The 20127-nt window shown below is 36.3% G+C and overlaps 1 pseudogene; it reads right to left on the bottom strand.

Annotated features, from left to right (window-relative positions):
• Window positions 1-970: 970 nt before the first annotated feature.
• LOC108472022 (uncharacterized) lies at window positions 971-17196 on the bottom strand (annotated as a pseudogene).
• Window positions 17197-20127: the final 2931 nt, after the last annotated feature.

Below are 20127 nucleotides of genomic sequence, written 5' to 3'. Positions count from 1 at the left end.
AAACTATAAAACTTTTTAATTTTTAAAATTTACTTTAAAAAATTTAAAACAAATTTAAACAAATAATCATCAAAGTTCACTCTAAAGTGATTTTTAAATAATTATAAAAATATAAAAATATATTTAATAATTATTTAATAATTATAAATAATGATTAAATTTTTAAAATTCATATATACACGCATGTTTAAAGAAATCAAACATACCCATATATAATATACACAGATATCTTTTAATCCAATTGATATTTTTAGTTAATCAAGTTGATAAGTTCTATTTTATTAATTTCTTATAATCGTTAATAAATGTTAACTAATTTTCTATAATTATTTAAGAAATAACTTTAAAATAAACTTAGACAAATGGTTGTTGAGGATTATTAAAAATTATTTAGTTTGGAGATTTTTAATTTTAAATATTTAATAATGTGGCAAAATGTATCAGACCAGAATGAGGTACGCCTAGTACACCACGTGTAATTATCCGGTTGCTTCGTTAGACACGTCATTACTAAAAATAGAAATGGATGGAAACTTTAAGAAATTGATTAGTTTATACAAAATGTAATCCAAAAAGCTGATGACTCCAATGGAGAGGATGGATGGAATAATCCACAAGAACCATACTTAATATAGTTATATCAGATTAGTTGGAGTTATGAACATAAGTTTGAGAGATCTGCTCCGCAGTCTCTAATCCTTTCGTCGTATCACTTTCTCCCATATATCATTTCTGAAGTCTAAGAAAAATTGGAAAAAGAGAAATTTACAAGGTCTCAAATACCAAAACTGGGGGAGAAACTATTAAATCTCAATATCAGCAGAAGATAAAACACATGATATTTCATTCTATAACAATAATTTTTGTGTAATGTACAATTGGTTGGAGTTTATATAAATAAAAAAAAATATCCGAGGCATGTCCTCTAAAATTTGGATGCCTCGGCACAACAAATAGAATTGGGAAATCACTATTGAGAGATGATGTTCAGGAGAGAGGTCCTTGCTTTGATCAACTGCCTAAACACGCATTCCAAACGATTCTCTAGGCCTTCAATCCCACTTTCCAACTCCACCAATCTTTTATGAGCCATCTGCAACTTCTCAACATCGCAAGTATGTCTGCGAAGTGCAGCATCCACGCTTTCCAATTCATTTACATTCTCTTCACACGATATTACCCCCTTGTGCATCATCAACTTTGACACCACAGACCATCTTGTTTGCTTTGAGGAAACTGTTGATGACAAAAATGAGAAAAATGATTGCAAGATTGAAGCACTGATTGCATTAACTTGTGTTAGGACTCGAATCACAGCTGAGAAATGATGATACTGCTCCTCGTCCTGGTGCTGGTCCAGGAGGAGTGGTGATGCTCCAAGTTTGTTTCCCATTTGCTTCAACTCTGTGATCAATTTCTTTCCTTTCTTCTTCATTTGCTTCCTGAATTTAGTGTAGTTAACAATGTTATCCTCAATGCTCGAATCACCCTTTCTCCTTCGGAGAGCTGATTGAAGAGCATGAACATGTTCCTTGATTTCATACATGTTATCCCTTGCAATGCCACAAATGTCCAAAAGCCTCACAGATCCATTCATCAACACATTTCTCATGTTGATGATACTGGGAGAGGACTTGTTGTGTCGAAGGCATGCTGAGAAGATCATTCATGCATCGGTACAAGTCTTCCAATCCCGAAAGACATGTAAAAATCGATTCACATGTGGTCAAAGGTGATGATGCTTCCCAAGCTTTGAGCCTGTTGAGCTCATCTTCGATTCTAAGGGTGGTAGGATGTGACCTTGAAGGCAAGCTGATTGATCTTACATGGTGTTTGCCACCTATGTTTTGTTTTTTTTAGTTTGCTCTTTTTCTTCTTTCAGAGCTTGGGAGTTTGAGATGGTCACTGTCAAAATCAAACAAGGGAATATCTATTTATATAAATATTGAATGCTATGCTATGCCAATGTGAGCAATCATGTGAGCCAGAATGGGCATTGCCCCTTTGAGTCCGGATACCATGTCACGTCATTCACCAAAATGATGAAGAATATGTATGCATGCATGAGGTGTCATGTTTTGGCTGCAACCTGAAGAGTTTGCCTCCCTGCCTGCTTGCCACATTTCCCAAATTCCCAAAGTTTAAAAACTGCAACAGTTGTCTCACTTTCTACATCTGACTTTTTATTTGTTAATAATATTTTACTATTGTTTTTCGGTTACTCTTCTTTTTTCTTTTTCTTACAAAAGTAAAATTTTAAAGATTAAAATATAGTAGAATCCTTAATTTTATACATTTGAAATTTAATAATTATATTTTTAATTTTATGAATTTATTCTTTTAATTTCTGAATTTAAAATTTAAAATTTAATTAATTGTTAATAAAATTAAATTTTTAAAAGATTACACTTTGTTTTATATCTTATGGCGAATAACATACACTATTTTAGATCAAATTATAGTTATGGTCTCACCACTATGTTTAAATTTAGAATTTAGTATATGTACTTTAAATTGATATAATTTGACCTCTAAAATTTTAGAATATTATTAATTAATTCAAATAATTGTCACATTTTATTATTTCGACAGAATGTTGAGCTTGATTTTTTTTTAAATACTCGTTCTAATTTATTATGCGAAATAAATTTCCTTTTATGTTAGAAATATGCTTTTAATTTTTTTCATGTCAGCACTTTAACTCAAACAATTAAAATATTAATAATTTGGACTAACTAATATTATTATAAAACTAAATAATTAAATTATGTAAAATTAAAATATAAAGACTAAATACTAAGTATGTGCATAATATAAGGATCAAAACTGTCGTTTAACCATCATTTTATAATGGCTAAAATAAATAAATAAATATTTTACACGTGTCGTGAAGAGAAACCTTAGGGCATTCCTTTTATAAATACATATTTAAGACAAAAAAGAAAAAAAACCTCCGTTAGAATATCCTCACCATTTTAATTGAAATAGTTGAAGAGAATAAATATTTATATTTACTAATCTCATTATAAGAGTAGAATATCAAATTAAAATACAAATACTGAATTTCAAAAGTAATGATAATAAAGGGATTAGAATTGAATTTTGACAAAAAAAAATTGAGCAAAGACACATGGAGGCGTTGTGTAAGCCTTCCTTGGTTATATAGATTTCAGTGTTAATTACAACATAGGGGATTGCATTAATACTTAACAAGGGTGTATTTGTACAGCACTTTTTTGTAATTACAATCCTTGTAATTATCTAAATATGTTTGATTTATAGTGTAATCACATCATAATTTGATATATCATGTTTGATAATACAATTCGTAATTATAAATTATAATTACACAATTATATAATTTATATATATTTAATTTAAAAAATAATTAAAATTATCAATACGATAAAATTTTTTCTAAACGAGTAATAAAAATTTAAATAAATCAACATATATAATCTATTAGTCTAAGAAAGTAGTCAATAATACGATTATTAATAAAAATAATAAGAAAATAAATATTATAGACAATTTTATTTAATTGTTCTAGTATTCCATATTTGTTGGACTATATTGAAAAAATCAATTTGAAAAAAGTGGAATTAAGCACAATGGAATTTTAAAAATTTTCTTTAAAGCCAACCGGTTGAGATGTTTATATCAATAAACCCTTTACTTGAATAGTACATGTGTTTTGGATTAGACAGAATAAGTTGTTCTTGGCTTTTGACCACTTGATCTTCTCTACTACCCTTGACCTTGGTTTGCTAGAGTGTGGGCACTATTCGCAAACCGATGAACACTTTAGTGAAACTTTGAGGGCTAAAAAATCGAATATCAACGTATATGAGATGTGTGTTTTAACCTAGCCCCTAATATATATTTATAGAGAAAAATAACAAGAGTTTTAGTTGAATAAGTTGTAATAAAATAATATATTTTAATAGAAAAAATCAACTCCTACTAGGAATGTATAAGGTGGGGGTGGCGCAAGCCTTTTTTGGGACTAGGGTTTGCTACCCCTCCCTATAAAATCAGGCTTATTTGGGCCTCATCATTTACCAGATCAATTATACGTGTTATTCGGTTTTTAAATCAACTCATAAAATTTTTTAGCCTAACAATTAAAATTATTTATTTATATAATTAATTGATTAAACTAATTAAATTATTTCCCACCCAATTCTAATCCCTTAAAATTATGATGATCAGATTGTATTAGAATTTATGAGAAAATAAATTTAGCCAACTTATTCTTATGAAATTGAGATGACTTATGATATATTTGACAAAGTGAAAAATTAAGTGCTAAAAAGTAAGTGTTGAAAAATTAAATATTGAAAAGTTAAGTATTGAATTTAAGTTATAAAATCAGTTTAGTATATTATTTAAAATTAAATATTGAATATATTATTTGATAAATGATAATATAATCTTAAATGAAATAAATTAAAATAAAATAACAATTGAATTTATTCTCTATTAAGTGATATGTAGGTCCCTATGTACCGGTCCAATTTTCAGTGGTATTGAAAAATGTGGTTTCAAAACCACATTCTGTAAACCGAGTCTGTAAATATTAAATATGAATATTTATGGAGTTGTTATAAAAATATATCAAAGACTGGTCAAGTAATTTTATCAAATGAATAATTAATTAAGGCCCAGGGACTAAATTATAAAAGTTCAATCGCTATAGAGTTTTAATTGACTAAAGACTTGAGGATTTAAATAGCAATTAATCAAAGGGCCAAAATGGTTATTAGACCATTTTTAAATAGGAGAAAGTGGATGATGATGGTATAATCCACTAAGATTAATTAATGTTATCGAAACCATTCTTTTGAAAACGGGGATCGACTTTGTTTGAAAGTGAAAATTAAAACGGGAGTCGCCACCAATCTTTTATTAGGTGTGATCGGATCACCTTTGTTTTAATAAATCAATTTTAGTTTACTAAAACAGGGCCTTTGGTCTATGAAACTTGAGAGAATAAGTTCGGGAGTCGGTTACGTGCGAGGAAGGATTAGCACCCTCGACATGCCCAAAAAATTGGTACCGAATTGATTAGTTAGTGTCTTAATGTCGAAAATTAAAAATCGGGAAGGGACTTGAAATACGATCTTTTCTATTAATACCGATTTTAAAATTCTTGAATTAACTTAAATCGATTTGTTTAAAGATTTCCTTATCTCGAGATATCGGAGTATCACATCCCGTAAGTTAGGACACAATACCATGAATTCCTGAGCACAAGGTTGTCTTTTAATTTAAATTGAGTTTCGTGTGTTTTAAAACTCGAAAAGGATATTTAGCTATTTAAAAATAACGAGAAAATCGAAACCCCGTAAGTTAGGGCACAATTCCTTGATATCTCAAAATGCATAACATTGCCTTATTTGGAAAATTTCGTTTTTGAGTAGTAGCGAATATGGCATTTGAACGACGTACATTATTTGTTTGGAATAAAAAAAATCAAGCGATCCAAGTCGGGCAAGTATGTTGGGTTAATGTATCATATGATTTAAACTAGATAAAACAAAAATATAACATAGAGTACGTAATAACAACACAAATACAATATTATACAAGCAAATGGCAATAACGAAAATACTGAATAAACTAATTATACCATACACAATGGCAATAATCACATAACATATGTAACTTGAATACTAATCATTAATAATCAAAGACAAGTGAATTAAAAATATTATAACGCAAACTAAAATGACTAAAACGTAAAACAAATTTCAAAATAATTAATAAATGAATTTAAAATAAATAATGAGAAAAGAAATTTAATCAACAATGTACAAAACAATTTAAAAATAGAATATATGTACACATATATATATAGTAGGTAAGGAATAAATAATATATATAAAATAGACCAATATAAAATATATGCATAAAGCAAGTTAAAATAAATAATAAGAATTTAAACAAACAATACATTAAAATAAGTTGGAATAGATGTAAAGTAAATAACATATAAAATATTTTAAATAACACATAGGTGAAATATTATTTTTTTTTAAAAGTTAATAAATGGATTAAATAGATTTAGGACATGGTTGAAAACGAGTTAAAATTTAGGGTACAAAATTATAAATACTAGAAAGTTAATCAGGGACCTAATCAAAAACCAAACGAAATCTGAGGGTTAGAATTAAAAAAAAACAAAAGAAAATTGGAAATGGGGGCCGATTGAATGGAGTTGCGAATGGAAAGGACTAAACGCACAAATATCCCTTTTAGGGAGAATTCACAACTAAAGGTGTGCATGGGCCGGGCGAAGGCCCGCCCGAAAAATAGGAGGGTTTGGGTAAAAATATAGGCCCGAAAAACGGGATTGGACAAAAAACGAGGCTCGTTTAGAAAACGGGCCGGGCCTAGAGTAAGATTTTTTTGGCCCGGGCCCGGCCCGGCCCGGCTCGATTTTAATATTAAATTATTTTAAAAAAATTTTATTTTTAATTTTAAATAACTTTAGTACTTTTACTTTACTTTTTTTGTTGTTTTGATGTTATTTTGATATTGTAAAACTTTTGTTATTAATATAATTTAATTCTTAATTTAGTTTTAATTTGTTTCAATTTTTCAATTTTAATATAATTACTTTTAATTATATTTTTAATTTATGTATTATTTTAATAATTATTTTAGTCCCATTATTTATTTATTTTTGTTTTAATATTTGTTTTTATGTTTTAAATGTATTTGATTTATTATATTTTAAAGTTTTTATTTAATAAAAAAAGCAAAAAAAAAAATTTAATATGACCGGGCTGGGTCGGGCCGGGCCGGGCTCGGTCCTACCATTTTTTTCTCGGGCCGGGCTTGGACAAATTTTTAAGCCCATATTTCGAGTCGGGCGGGGCCCAGGCCTTGAAAATGGGCCGAAATTTTTTTATGGGTCCGGCTCGAACCCGGCCTGGCCCATGCACACCTCTATTCACAACCCCCCACTACACTCACGGTACCTTTTCAAATGATTTTAAAAAAGTTTCCTACTTTTCTATTCTGCTGGTCCCTTTTTCAAGAGGAAAAAAAACCAAAAACTCTTTCCTTCCCCCTTTTCATTTTCACTTCTCTGAAACAAACCTCTCTCTCACCAAGTTCAAGTGAGAAAACTCCTATTTCGCCCTCCGAGTACTCGTCCCCCTCTTCTTTTCCATGGCCTAAACGAGAAACTTGAGGGGTTTCGTGGCCCTTTTAGATCGGGGAATCTCCGATGGGGGCGGGACGCGAAGAATAGGTAAGTTTTCAGCCCCTCTTTTGTTTTTTATTTTTATTTTTTTAAAAGATTTAACACAGAAAATAACATAAAAAAATCTAAAGAAAGAAAAAAAAAAACAAGGAAAGAAAATATGAAAACAACCTTTTTTGTTCACTTTTTATTAATAATCTGTGTAATACAACCCCCTTTTTTGTATTTGAAAACAAAACCCCCTTTTTGTTTATTGATTTGCAGTAAATTTGAAAGGAAACTAAGAAGAAGTTAAAACGAAATGAAAACAAATAAAATGAAATCAAAGATCCACCTTTCTGCGTTTTTTCTCTTGATTGCTAATGTTTTTTTGGATTTTTTTTTTGCTGGAATTTTTTTGCTCTTTTTTTTTCAAATGGGAGAATCCTCTCTTTTTTTTTTGTGTGTGTGTGTTCCTTTTTCATTTCTACCATTTTGCTTGTTTTTTATGCCATTTGCAGGTAGTGGGTGAAGAAGGAACAACCACCCATGTTTTTGGCCTGAAAATCTGGGAAGTGGGTGCCCCAAATCACGTAATCATCTCAAGGACCAAATCACAAATGCAACAAAACTTCTGGGGCTAAATGTAATTTTTAGAAAATTTAGGGTTAAAATGTAATTTAAGGAAAGTTTAGGGGTCTAAGATGTAATTTTTTTTAAATTTTTTTATTTTTTATTTTATTTTTTTGAAATTTTGGAACTTAAACACGAATTCTAGTCGGACAAAAATTTAGTGCTTACAGCTGCCCCTCTTTGCTCATCATTGTGAAACAAGGATAGTGCAAAGACTTAAAAGCACTAAATTTTGTTCAAATGTCCAATCTTTATTCTTTATTGAAAAACAAGAAATTGAAAATAGCTCGGGATGTGACTCGAAGTTCAACTCACCTCTTGAATTATGAGTTGATCTTTGAAAAAGTAAAAAAAAAAATTTGAAAATATCTCAACGTGTGACTTAAGGTTTAACTCACCTCTCGCAATATGAGTTGATTTTTTTTTTGAAAAACAGAAATTGAAAATACCTCAGGGCGTGATTTGAGGTTCAACTCACCTCTCGCAATATGAGTTGATTGATTTTTTTGAAAAGTAGAAATTAAAAATACCTCAGCATGTGAACCGAGGCTCAACTCACCTCTCGCAATATGAGTTGATTTTTTTGAAAGACAGAAATTGAAAATACCTCAACGTGTCTTGAGGCTCAACTCATTTCTCGCAATATGAGTTGATTTTTTTGAAAGACAAAAATTGAAAATACCTCAACGTGTCTTGAGGCTTAACTCACCTCTCGCAATATGAGTTGATTTTTTGGAAAAACAGAAATTGAAAATACCTCAACGTGTCTTGAAGCTCAACTCACCTCTCGCAATATGAGTTGATTTTTTTGAAAGACAGAAATTGAAAATACCTCAACGTGTCTTGAGGCTCAACTCATTTCTCGCAATATGAGTTGATTTTTTTTTTGAAAGGCAGAAATTGAAAATACCTCAACGTGTCTTGAGGCTCAACTCATTTCTCGCAATATGAGTTGATTTTTTTGAAAGACAGAAATTGAAAATACCTCAACGTGTCTTGAGGCTCAACTCATTTCTCGCAATATGAGTTGATTTTTTTTTTGAAAGGCAGAAATTGAAAATACCTCAACGTGTCTTGAGGCTCAACTCATTTCTCGCAATATGAGTTGATTTTTTTGAAAGACATAAATTGAACAGAAATTGAAAATACCTCACCGTGTCTTGAGGCTCAACTCACCTCTCGCAATATGAGTTGATTTTTTTGAAAAATAGAAATTGAAAATATCTCGGCGTGTGACCCGAGGCTCAACTCACCTCTCGCAATATGAGTTGATTTTTGAAAAACAGAAATTGAAATTACCTCAGCGTGTCCTGAGGCTCAACTCACCTCTCGCAATATGAGTTGATTTTTTTGAAACAGAAATAAAAACATCAGAATACCAAAACATGTTATCTGGTGGAACTCAGGTGTCTTTTTAATTCAGTACAGCTATCATTACGTCCTCTCGCTCTACTAGAGTACCTGTAGATGTCATGCATAACGTTATCATGATATGCATATGTTTGTCTTAAATGCCTTTATGGCTACATGATTATGCTATGCGCCTTTGGCATGTTTGTCTTATGTCCTTTTTCATCACGATTTTTTTTTTGTGATGATCTACATTCATTTCTTCGACTCTTGACTTTCTATTTAGGCCTTGTACCCATCCTTAAGTTTTTACAAGTAATCAACGTTTCTCAGATGCCCCTGGTCGAACTTTTTCCTTACCTTGAGACTCTTGTACTTATCAAATTCTTATCCGGGTAATGCTCAACATTTCTTTTGTCTAGAGTATGTCATTTCACATTTATCATTTAAATAAACCACATAATGAGATACATGAAAATGGTCAGGTAGGAATAAAGGGATACCTCACATTTATTTATTTCAAATGTAGCAAACAAAGAAAATTAACCAATGATAGTGAAAAAGTGTCATAAAGAGAAAAGGGATCGCATTCAACGGATACAAATGCTCTAGATATTCAACACATGAACTCTTCCACGTTTCTTATCAAGAATCTTTTCAAGCATGGCTTCTTGCGTAGAAGATTTTGAGCTACTGAAAAATGCTTCAAATGCTGTAGTCTCACTGTTTGACCCACCGTTCAACCGCCTTGCTTTTTAAACTCGGGTTTGCTTCATTAGAATGCCCTTTCGAGTTTTTATTCTAATCCTTTGTGTTAATCAAGACACCCTTTTCGGGTTTTCACCTTGATCCTTTTTTTTTATTTTTTTTTAGGCATAATATTTCTTCACAGCATCTGAATTCACTGGATTCGGTAACTCCTTCCCATCCATCTTAGTGAGAATCAAAGCTCCGCCCAAGAATGTCTTCTTTACGACGTATGGTCCTTCCCAATTTGGTTCCCATTTTCCTCGTAAGTCCTTCTGTATTGGAAGAATCTTTCTCAGTATGAGTTCTCCTTCGTGGAATTCTCTTGGCCGTATTTTCTTTTCATGGGCCGCGATCATTCTCTTCTGGTACATCTGTCCGTGACAAATTGCCTTTAAACGTTTTTCTTCGATGAAGTTTAACTAGTCATATCGAGCTCGAACCCATTCTGCTTCCTCTAGTTTCGACTCCATTAAGACTCGTAAAGAGGGGATTTCAACTTCGATGGGTAGCACAGCCTCCATTCCATAGACCAGAGAGAAAGGAGTTGCTCCCGTAGATGTCCGTACAGAAGTGCGATATGCATACAAAGCAAATGGTAGCTTCTCGTGTCAGTCTTTATATGTCTCGATCATTTTCCCAATAATCTTCTTAATATTCGTGTTGCCCGCTTCAACAGCTCCGTTCATTTTCGGGCGATAGGGCGATGAGTTATGATGCTTTATTTGAAATTGCTCACACACTTCCTTCATCATCTTGTTGTTCAGATTCAAAGCGTTATCTGAAATGATTCTTTCAGGCAAACCATAACGACAAATGATTTCTTTTTTCAAAAACCTGTAAACTGCAGTCTTCGTCACATTGACAAATGATGCGGCTTCTATCCATTTTGTGAAGTAATCAATAACCACAAAAATAAATCGATGTACATTAGAAGCTTTTGGGGTAATTGGCCCTATAACATCCATGCCCCACATAGAAAAAGGCCACGGAGAAGTCATGACATGCAGGGGTGAAGGGGCTACATGAATCTTATCACCATAAATTTGACATTTGTGGCATTTTCTTGCATAACTAATGCAGTCACTTTCCATCGTCAGCCAGTAATAACCGAGTCTCATAATTTTCCTAGTCATAGTGAAACCATTGGCATGCGTTCCACAAGTTCCTTCATGGACATCTTCAAGTATTTTTCTAGCTTCAGCATCACCCACGCATCTCAATAGCACTTGATCTTTTCCTCTTTTGTATAGGATGTCCCCGTCAAGAACGAATCCAGCTGCCATTCTTCTAATTGTTCTTTTGTCGTTCTCATTTGCTTGTTCGGGATACCTTTGATTCTTGATATATTCTAAGACATCATGGAACCATGGTCGTCCATCTGGCTCTTTTTCAATGCTGAAACAATGTGCAGGGACTTCATATATGCTCATTTGAAGAGGCATTATTTCTGTTTCTCTGTTTGCTTTGAACATTGAAGCCAAAGTGGCCAGGGCATCAACCAATTGGTTTTCTTCTCATGGGAAGTAATTAAAAGTTATTTCTTCAAATTCTTTAATCAGCTTTGCCACTAGATCACTGTATTTAACCAATTTCGAATCCCTCATTTCTTAATCTCCACGGATTTGGTAAATCACCAATGTTGAGTCTCCATAAACCTCTAAAGTTTTGACGTTTCATTCAATAGCTGCACAAAGTCCCATGATACAGGCCTCATATTCTGCTATGTTATTGGTACGGAAGAAATTCAGCCTGGCAGTGAACGGATAATGATTCCCGTCTGGTGAGACTAGGATTGTTCCAATTTCATTCCCCAAAGCATTCGACGCACCATCAAAAGTCATCTTCCATGGCTTCTCTTTTGATGACTCGAATTCCTTTTCTGTGATACACATTAAGTCTTCATTTGGAAAATCGAATCTCAAGGGCTCATATTCCTCTGTCGTTCGAGTCGCTAAGAAATCAGCTATTGCGCTCCCTTTTATCGACTTCTGACTTACATAGGCAATGTCGTATTTCGATAGGAGGATCTGCCATCGTGCCATTCTTCCTGAAAGTACCGGTGATTCCATCATGTATTTTATTGGGTCCAGCTTTGAAATTAGCCATGTCGTATGATACAACATATATTGCCTGAGTCTCCGAGCTACCCAAATTAGAGCTCAACAGTATTTTTCAACGGACGGATACTTTGCCTCATATTCAGTGAACTTTTTACTGAGGTAGTAGATCGCCTTTTCTTTCTTTCCTGACTCGTCGTGTTGCCCCAGTACGCAACCCATTGAATTTTCAAACATAGTCAAATACAATATCAATAGTCTTCCTGGAGTTGGCGATACTAGTACTGGAGGAATAAACAAATATTGTTTTATCTTATCAAAAGCTACCTGGCATTCCTTATTCCATTCTCTCGGGTTATGTTTTCGAAGAAGTCGAAAAATTGGGTCGCATTGGTTGGTAAGTTGAGCGATGAATCGGGCGATGTAGTTTAACCTCCCTAAAAATCCTCTGACTTCCTTTTGTGTGTGCAGAGGTGGCAACTCTTGAATGGCTTTTATTTTATCTGGATCAACCTCGATACCTCTTTCACTAACAATGAAGCCTAGCAATTTTCCCGAGGTAGCCCCAAATGTACATTTGGCCGGATTGAGCTTCAGCTGGAACTTTCTCAGTCTGTCGAACAACTTCTTCAGGTTCACTACATGCTCTTCTTCTTCTCAGGATTTAGCGATCATATCGTCTACATAGACCTCTATTTCCTTATGCATCATGTCATGAAATAACGTCACCATAGCCCTCTGATATGTTGCCCCGGCATTCTTTAACCCAAATGGCATCACCTTGTAGCAGAATGTTCCCTACATTGTTACGAAGGTAGTTTTCTCCATATCCTCAGGAGCCATCTTGATCTGATTATACCCCGAGAATCCATCCATGAAAGAAAACAATAAATACTTTGCTGTGTTATCCACCAACGTATCAATGTGTGGTAAGGGAAAATTATCTTTAGGATTTACTCGATTCAGGTCACAATAATCCACGTACATTCGTACTTTACCGTCTTTCTTTGGTACTGGGACTATGTTAGCCACCCATTCTAGATATTTGGAAGCTTGTAAGAAACCCGCATCGAATTACTTTTTGACCTCTTCTTTGATCTTCAACAGCATCTCAAGTCTCATCCTTCTTAGCTTTTGCTGAATGGGTTTGATTCTGGTTTTAATGGGAGTTTATAGACCACTACATCTTCATCCAATCCTAGCATGTCCTGTTATGACCATGCGAATACATCTCAGTACTCGCGGAGCAAAGCAATTAAATTATGCCTAGTGCCCCCTGAAATAGAGGTCCTAATCTTCACTTCTTGCTTCCTTTCTTTAGTTCCCAAGTTTATTATTTCAACAGATTCTTGATGAGGCAAAATCTGTTTATCCTCTTGTTCCACCATTCTTAGCAAGTCAGGAGACGAGACATAGTCTTCAGCATTTTCTTCAGCTTCGAATTCTCCTAAACAAACAACCTTCTCAAAATCGATTTCAGGACTCGTAACGGGTTTGTTCATGCTGTTGACATCTGAGCACCTGAAAGTTGAATGAAAAAGGAAACTATAGATGGGCATCCCAGTATTGGAACCAACAAACGAAATGTTATGGCATGGCATGAGGCAAATGTAAGGATAGGCTATGAAATGAGAAAATGATTATGAAATTAGTGATAATACAAAAGATCGTGACAAAATGCATCTTCATTGATATTCATTTGAATGATAAAGAGCGAATATAAGCTCTTACAAAAGAATTCTATTATGTCTAAGGACACAATAGGATATTAATATTTGAGCATTACTCTGAAGACTTATAAACTACAAGAAGGTCCTCAGCAGTCCAATTGGTCAACATGAAACCCGGGGGACAAAGGCGTATCCTTGAGATATCTTTACTTGTGTCAGCTCCTTTGTCAATGACATTTATACTGATGTTCTGAAAACCCTTTTCGATCATTAACATTGTGCCTTGTGCATTATCCTGCCTTGGGTATATCATTCCCGCAGACGTAAATGTTATTGACAAAGGAGGGAATTCCATAGGCTCACGTTCTGGTTCTCGGCCTAAGGTTCTCGCGATCCTTCTTTCTTGATATTTCTTCCACTGTCTTCTTCTTTGACGCATGTCCGGCTAAAACCCCAAATCGTATCAGGCCTTGTGGTGCACTGATTTTAGAGCCCTGACTATTCCTTGCAGATATCTCCCTAAACCTCTTCTCACTCGAGCTCCCCTTCCTACAGTCAACTTGACACCCATTCTAGTATTTCTCGACAATTTAGGCACGGGAATTTTGTTTCCCTCAGTGACGAATGTGGCATTGACGAATTCAAGGGATCAGAAGGAGCGTTCCACTGCGTCCTTGCTCACTTCAAGGTATGGCGCATCAGTAGAGATAGATGCGACAATGTCTTTTTCTCCCTCAACAGTGACCAAACAACCATCCATGATAAATTTCACCTTTTGATGGAGGGATGATGGGATCGCTCCAGCAGAATGGATCCAGGGTCTTCCCAAAAGGCAGTTATATGAGGGTGTAATGTCCACGACTTGGAACTCGACATCATATATGTAGGGACCCACTTCTAGAGGGATCTCAATCTTTCTTATGACTTCACGCCTTGTCCCGTCGAATGCCCTTACCGTAGAATGACAAGGCCTTAAATGGGATAGATCCATCGAAATTCTAGAAAGCGTGGCCAAAGGCATAACATTGAGTGTCGACCCATTATCGATGAGCACGTTCGGTATTATGTAGCCCTTGCAGCGAGTCGTAATATGCAGTGCTTTCACTGAGCCTCTACTGTTGGGTGGTATTTCATCATCACTAAAAGAAATGAAATTATCCGGGTTTAGATTATTCACCCATCTGTCAAGCTTCTCAACGGATATATTATTTGCCACGTAAGCTTGATTCAACACCTTTAGGAAAGCGTTCCGGTGTGGCTCCGAATTTAATAGCAGAGATAAAATCGAGATTCGTGCTGGTTGCTTATTCAATTGTTCCACTACATTGTATTCACTGTGTTTGATAAATTTCAAGAACTCCTGTGCTTCCTCTTCATCCACAGGCATTTTAGTTTCTTGCACCGGTGGAATTTCTTGCTCGACTTCGGCCTTATGCATCATTGCTTTCCCTATTTGCTTCCAGTCACTGTTCTTTTTCACCGGTTCGACCTTTTTCGAATAACATCTTCCACTACAAGTGAAATGACCTACCTCCCCAACACTTTCAGTCATGGCTTTGGGTTTTTCATCTTCAGGTGTGACGATATTGAAGTCGTATTTCCATGGTACGACTTTGTCGTCCTTGTACAGGAAAGGAGACGGTACTTCGATTATCATTTTTAGTTTCACCGGCTTCTTCGTTGTGTCATAATAAATTTCCAACGGTCGATTCGCGCTATAAGGGGGACTTGATGACTGGCTGTCAGAGGCGCATATTTTTTTTTCGTTGGCCTCTTCTCTCTTATTAAAGACCTTAATCTCCTTATTATCCATCCGGTCTTGAAGCAACCTTTTAAATTCCTCACACGACTAAATATCGTTTCCTACAATTCCATGGAAATTGCAAAAACCTTGACCTTCTTCTCCGAGAATTCTATCGGGGTGACAAAGTAATCCTTTCTTAACCAGTACCTCCCAGATTTTCTACAGAGGCGTCCTTATTTTCGAAACATATCTTCTGATTTTCCATTCGTCCTCTTTCCCCATTGTGCTCACATTTCCTTAGGTATGGTTAGGGAACGGGTTCCCAGTTGCGTTACTGGCACTATCGAATCGTAGGATACCTGCGTCAATGAGCCCTTGAACTCTCCTCTTAAAGGCTAGGCAATTCTCCGTGGAATGCCTCTGGTTCCCGACGTGGTATACATAGCTAGCGTTTGAATCGTACCACTTTGGGTATGGAGGTTTAAGGGGTGCCATGTAATGGGGAGAAATCAGCTATTTCTCCAAAAGTTTTGGGTACAATTCCCCATACGACACAGGGATGTGAGTAAATTGCGGTCTCTCGGGATTAGGCCTTGCTAGTCTTGGTTCGTTTCCGGGCTGGCTTTGAGCAGATACCATGTTTTGTGGGAATGTGGTGACGGGTCTTTGGTTGTTCGTGGCGTATACGGGGTAGGAAGGAGGGGGTGCTCGGTAGTAAGGGGTTTGAAGGGGATAATAGAAATTTGGAGGTGGATAATTTCGAGGTCGGGGTTGGATTGGATATGGATTAGGGGTATAACGGCTTTCTGTTCCCACCATGTGGGCTTCTGGTTCTTTCTTCTTCATAGGCGCTACCCTTTTTGAACATTCTGAACCTTCCATTCTATCGCTCTTGACAGCATTCTCTATGAGCTCACCGGATATTACAATATCCGTAAAATCCTTCGTGGCACTTCCCACTAGTTTGTCATAAAACGACGCTTTTAAGGTGTTGATAAAGAGAACGGTGATCTTCGTTTTTGTTAGTGGGGGTTCCACTTGGGCCGAGACGTCCCTCCATCTCTGCGCATATTATCTAAAGGTCTCTGACAACTTTTTCTCCATCATTTGCAAGGTCATCCGGTCTGGCACCATATCCGATACATGCTTGTACTGTTTACAGAACACTGATGCCAAGTCCTTCCAGGATCAGATCTTTTCCCTACTAAGCTGGTTATACCACCGAAGAGCCGATCCTGCTAGACTATCTTGAAAACAATGTATGAGTAGCTTATCTTCGTTCACATAGCCGGTCATCTTCTGGCAGGACATGATGAGATGTGCTTTTGGGCACCTTGTCCCATCATACTTTTCAAAATCAGGCACCTTGAACTTCGGAGGCAAAATTAGATCGAGAACCAAACTGAGTTCTTTGGCACCTAGTGCGGAGAAGACTTCAGTGCCTTCTATCACTTTGAGTCTTTCCTCTAGACTCCTATACTTCTCATTTACGTCATGATTATCTAATTTCAGCCTAGATATCTCTTCTGGGTCGTCCAAATCTGAAACTAATGGATCAGCAGGACTAGCCCCTGTGTTCGTCACGAACATTCCTTGTCCCAAGTTAACAGGTGGTGCAGGTCGTTGCTCCGGGCTTGTAGGTTCCCATTGAGTGTATCCTTTTTGTATTGCTTGGGTGTGCGATGGAGTAAATCCTGGCGGATGGGGCGGATCTTGATCGAGATTACCCCTTAACCGTGGTTCCACAACATCAGGGTTCATAGGTCCCTTTCTCTTAACTAAAGCTGACATCATTTCCATTATCTTGGCCATTTGATCCTTTTGTTCGAGCGATTCTTCTCGGGATCTCACCATTAAGTCTCTTGTCTCTTGCTGCGATTTGGCCAGTTGCTCTTGTAATTCCATTTGAATTCTTTCCATCCTCTCAATCCTTTCGTTGAATTCGGCCTCCATTACTCTAGCTTGTCGGCGCGTTCTATACGAATGACGTGGTTCCAATCTTGTGGTATTACAACTGCAAATTTTATGTTTTAACCTTAGCAAATAATTATGGGACATGTACATGCAATGAATGAATGCAAAAAGAGGCGTTGATTCCAATTCAATTTCATTAGAAGAACTTTACTAGAAGAAAAATTTCTTTACATAGAACGGATGATTACATATACGACTTCGCCCTAATGCCCAAAGTCTTAACTTTCTTAAGAAGCCAAGCTAAGCTTCAGCCTCAGTTTGATTCTGACTCATACTTCAAACTCAATATATCAGCCTAAACTGCCAAGGTTTGCAAGTGATTAGCTACCTCCCGAACCTATAGCTTCGCCCATGACATAGTCTCTATCTCTAATCTGATTTTGAGAGTGGTGAAGCTGTTCTCTGTAATGGTCGTTGTTTGTCTCAATAAGTTCCACTCGACTTTTGCTATCTCGCAGTACGGTCTCGAGTTCTTCTATTTTCCCTTTCAACTCTTCGATCCTGCTCAGACTAGCCTTCAGTTTAATTATCGAATTATGGCTACGATGTTGCTGAAGTAATCTTTCCAATTCAGCCACCCGAGCTCGTAAATTCTCCTTATCGTTTTGGGTTTCTAACAAACTCTTCTTCAGAGTGTCCTCTCGTACTCGGGCATCTTGAAACCTTTTCTCCCAATGGTCGGCTCTAGTTTTTTCCTCTTTAATCTCTTGACGCTATTGTTCTGACGTTTTACCTAATTCGACAGTTTTTATCGTTATACGAAGCTTCTTGTAATCAGTTTTCAAACTATCTAAATCTTCTTCGGCCTTATTCTTTCCTTTCCTTAACTTCTCGGCCTCTAGCTTGTAGATATCGACGTCTAACCCCAACTTTATTTTATCTTCTTCTAGCTGCTATATCTTCTTCCCCAACTCCGAGTTTCTTTTCTCAAAATCTTACTTAATGATCTCTAACTCGGATGGGACGACCCGTAAATACTCCTTTATCGGTTGAGTGTTCCCTTGATTTTGCCTAGGGATGTTGTCGTTGACTCTCCTACCCCACCACCATTCATACTCAAGGGTCGTCATCGGGCCTGCGGTAAATCCTTTCATTCTTCGAGTTTGGTTCCATGCATCTGATATCTCGCGAACCCTCTTCTTATAATTGTTGTCTTTATAGGGGAACTCACATTGTGCCAACCCTTGTGTCACTGATATAAACTGCCTTGATCGATACTGCCTTAACACCATCAGTGGAGCGTATCCAACGGCTCCCCATATTCCAGCCAGAGGGACCCAGTCAAAATCACCGCACCTATATAAGATCTCATCAGGAATCAATCATGGAGCCCTCCATTCAACGTCTTCGGCCCGTAAATTTTGGAGAATAGTTATCCACCTCTCTTCGGAGATGTCGTCCCGCCTCGATGTGGCCACTAATTCTCTTAATGGGAAATAATCCTTAGAGAATACCCGATAGGAGACCTTCTCCACCTTCCAAAAATGACTATGGAACCAAGGTAAAAGAAGCTGTGCGCAACCAATAAATCTTCCTTCGCCCGCTCTCCGGCATGCATTCAAGGATCGAAAAGTTTCTGTTAGGATTGCCAAGATGGGTGTGGTACCTTTATTAAGTCGATTGAATAAATCTGAGACGGCTTCATCTATGTGTCCAAGTGCTTTAGGAAAGACAATCAAACCGTAGATGCTTAAGGCAAAAACATCAACCTTTTTCTTTGAATCTGGGTGTGCAAGGATCAAGTCCCTCAAATTCCTCCAAGGAATACATTTACTATCCCCTTTTTGCTTGATGCAGGCCTTAACCCATTGTTCGCTCATCCCTGTGATATTCATCAACTTCTTCAAAAAGGGAGGGACGTTGACAGGTCTTGAATAAGCCCTATCAGCCTGAATCTTCGAGCAATTAAGTAACGCCATATATTCCTCCAACGTAGGTACTAAATCAACTCCTCCGAAAGTGAAGCAACTGTAAGCGGGGTTCCAAAATTGCGCGAGGGCCCGAAACAAGTACTTGTCCACTTTTACATCGAGCAAATAGGGTAAGTCACCGTAGTTACAGTAAAAGAGTTGTTTAACTTCGCCATTCCAACTATTCCATATATCCTTTAACTCTTGCAGGTCGTTCTGAGTCACACTGATGCGAGTGAAATCCCATAACTCTGATTCATATCCCTCGGTCAAACTATCTCCTTTCTCCTGTTGCGTTCTCTCAGACCACACTCGGACGGCCGCATTATCCTCCACTCTATCAAGAAATCCTTTTTCCATGCTAAACTCTTCTAATTAGTAACCGAACGTAAATCAACACCCTTTTATGATGAAATGTCATGCGAAAATAATCAAAATACAACAAGTCAGTATTATATACAAAGAATAGAATTCAAAACAAATAAGGAGTAAATAAGCACCTAATCAGGTAACCACTAGGGTTCGGTGTGGTTCTACCTAGGGTAGGCTCCTATGGCTCATTACATGTAGTTTGGTTCTAAAGTAAAGGTACCTGAACCAGCAGATTCCTCGATCCTCACCCATTATAGGTTCATACAGACCGAGTTCGATTCAGGGGAATACATTTCCCTACGGCTATACGGAGGTGAAAACCTCACGAAGACGCAGGTACGGATGTATCCCAAAAGCGATCCACTATCCTATACGGAGGTGAAGACCTCACGAAGGAGTAGTTTTTCACTTCCACTTAAGAGGGTGAAATTGACCAATGATGCGATATGCAAAGATCCTTCAAAGAATTAAACCA

This window comes from Gossypium arboreum, chromosome 11 (assembly GCF_025698485.1).
Source record: "Gossypium arboreum isolate Shixiya-1 chromosome 11, ASM2569848v2, whole genome shotgun sequence".
In the NCBI taxonomy this organism is placed as follows: domain Eukaryota; kingdom Viridiplantae; phylum Streptophyta; class Magnoliopsida; order Malvales; family Malvaceae; genus Gossypium; species Gossypium arboreum.
Note: the sequence above shows the minus strand (reverse complement) of the source record. Positions and strands in the feature narration are given on the sequence as shown.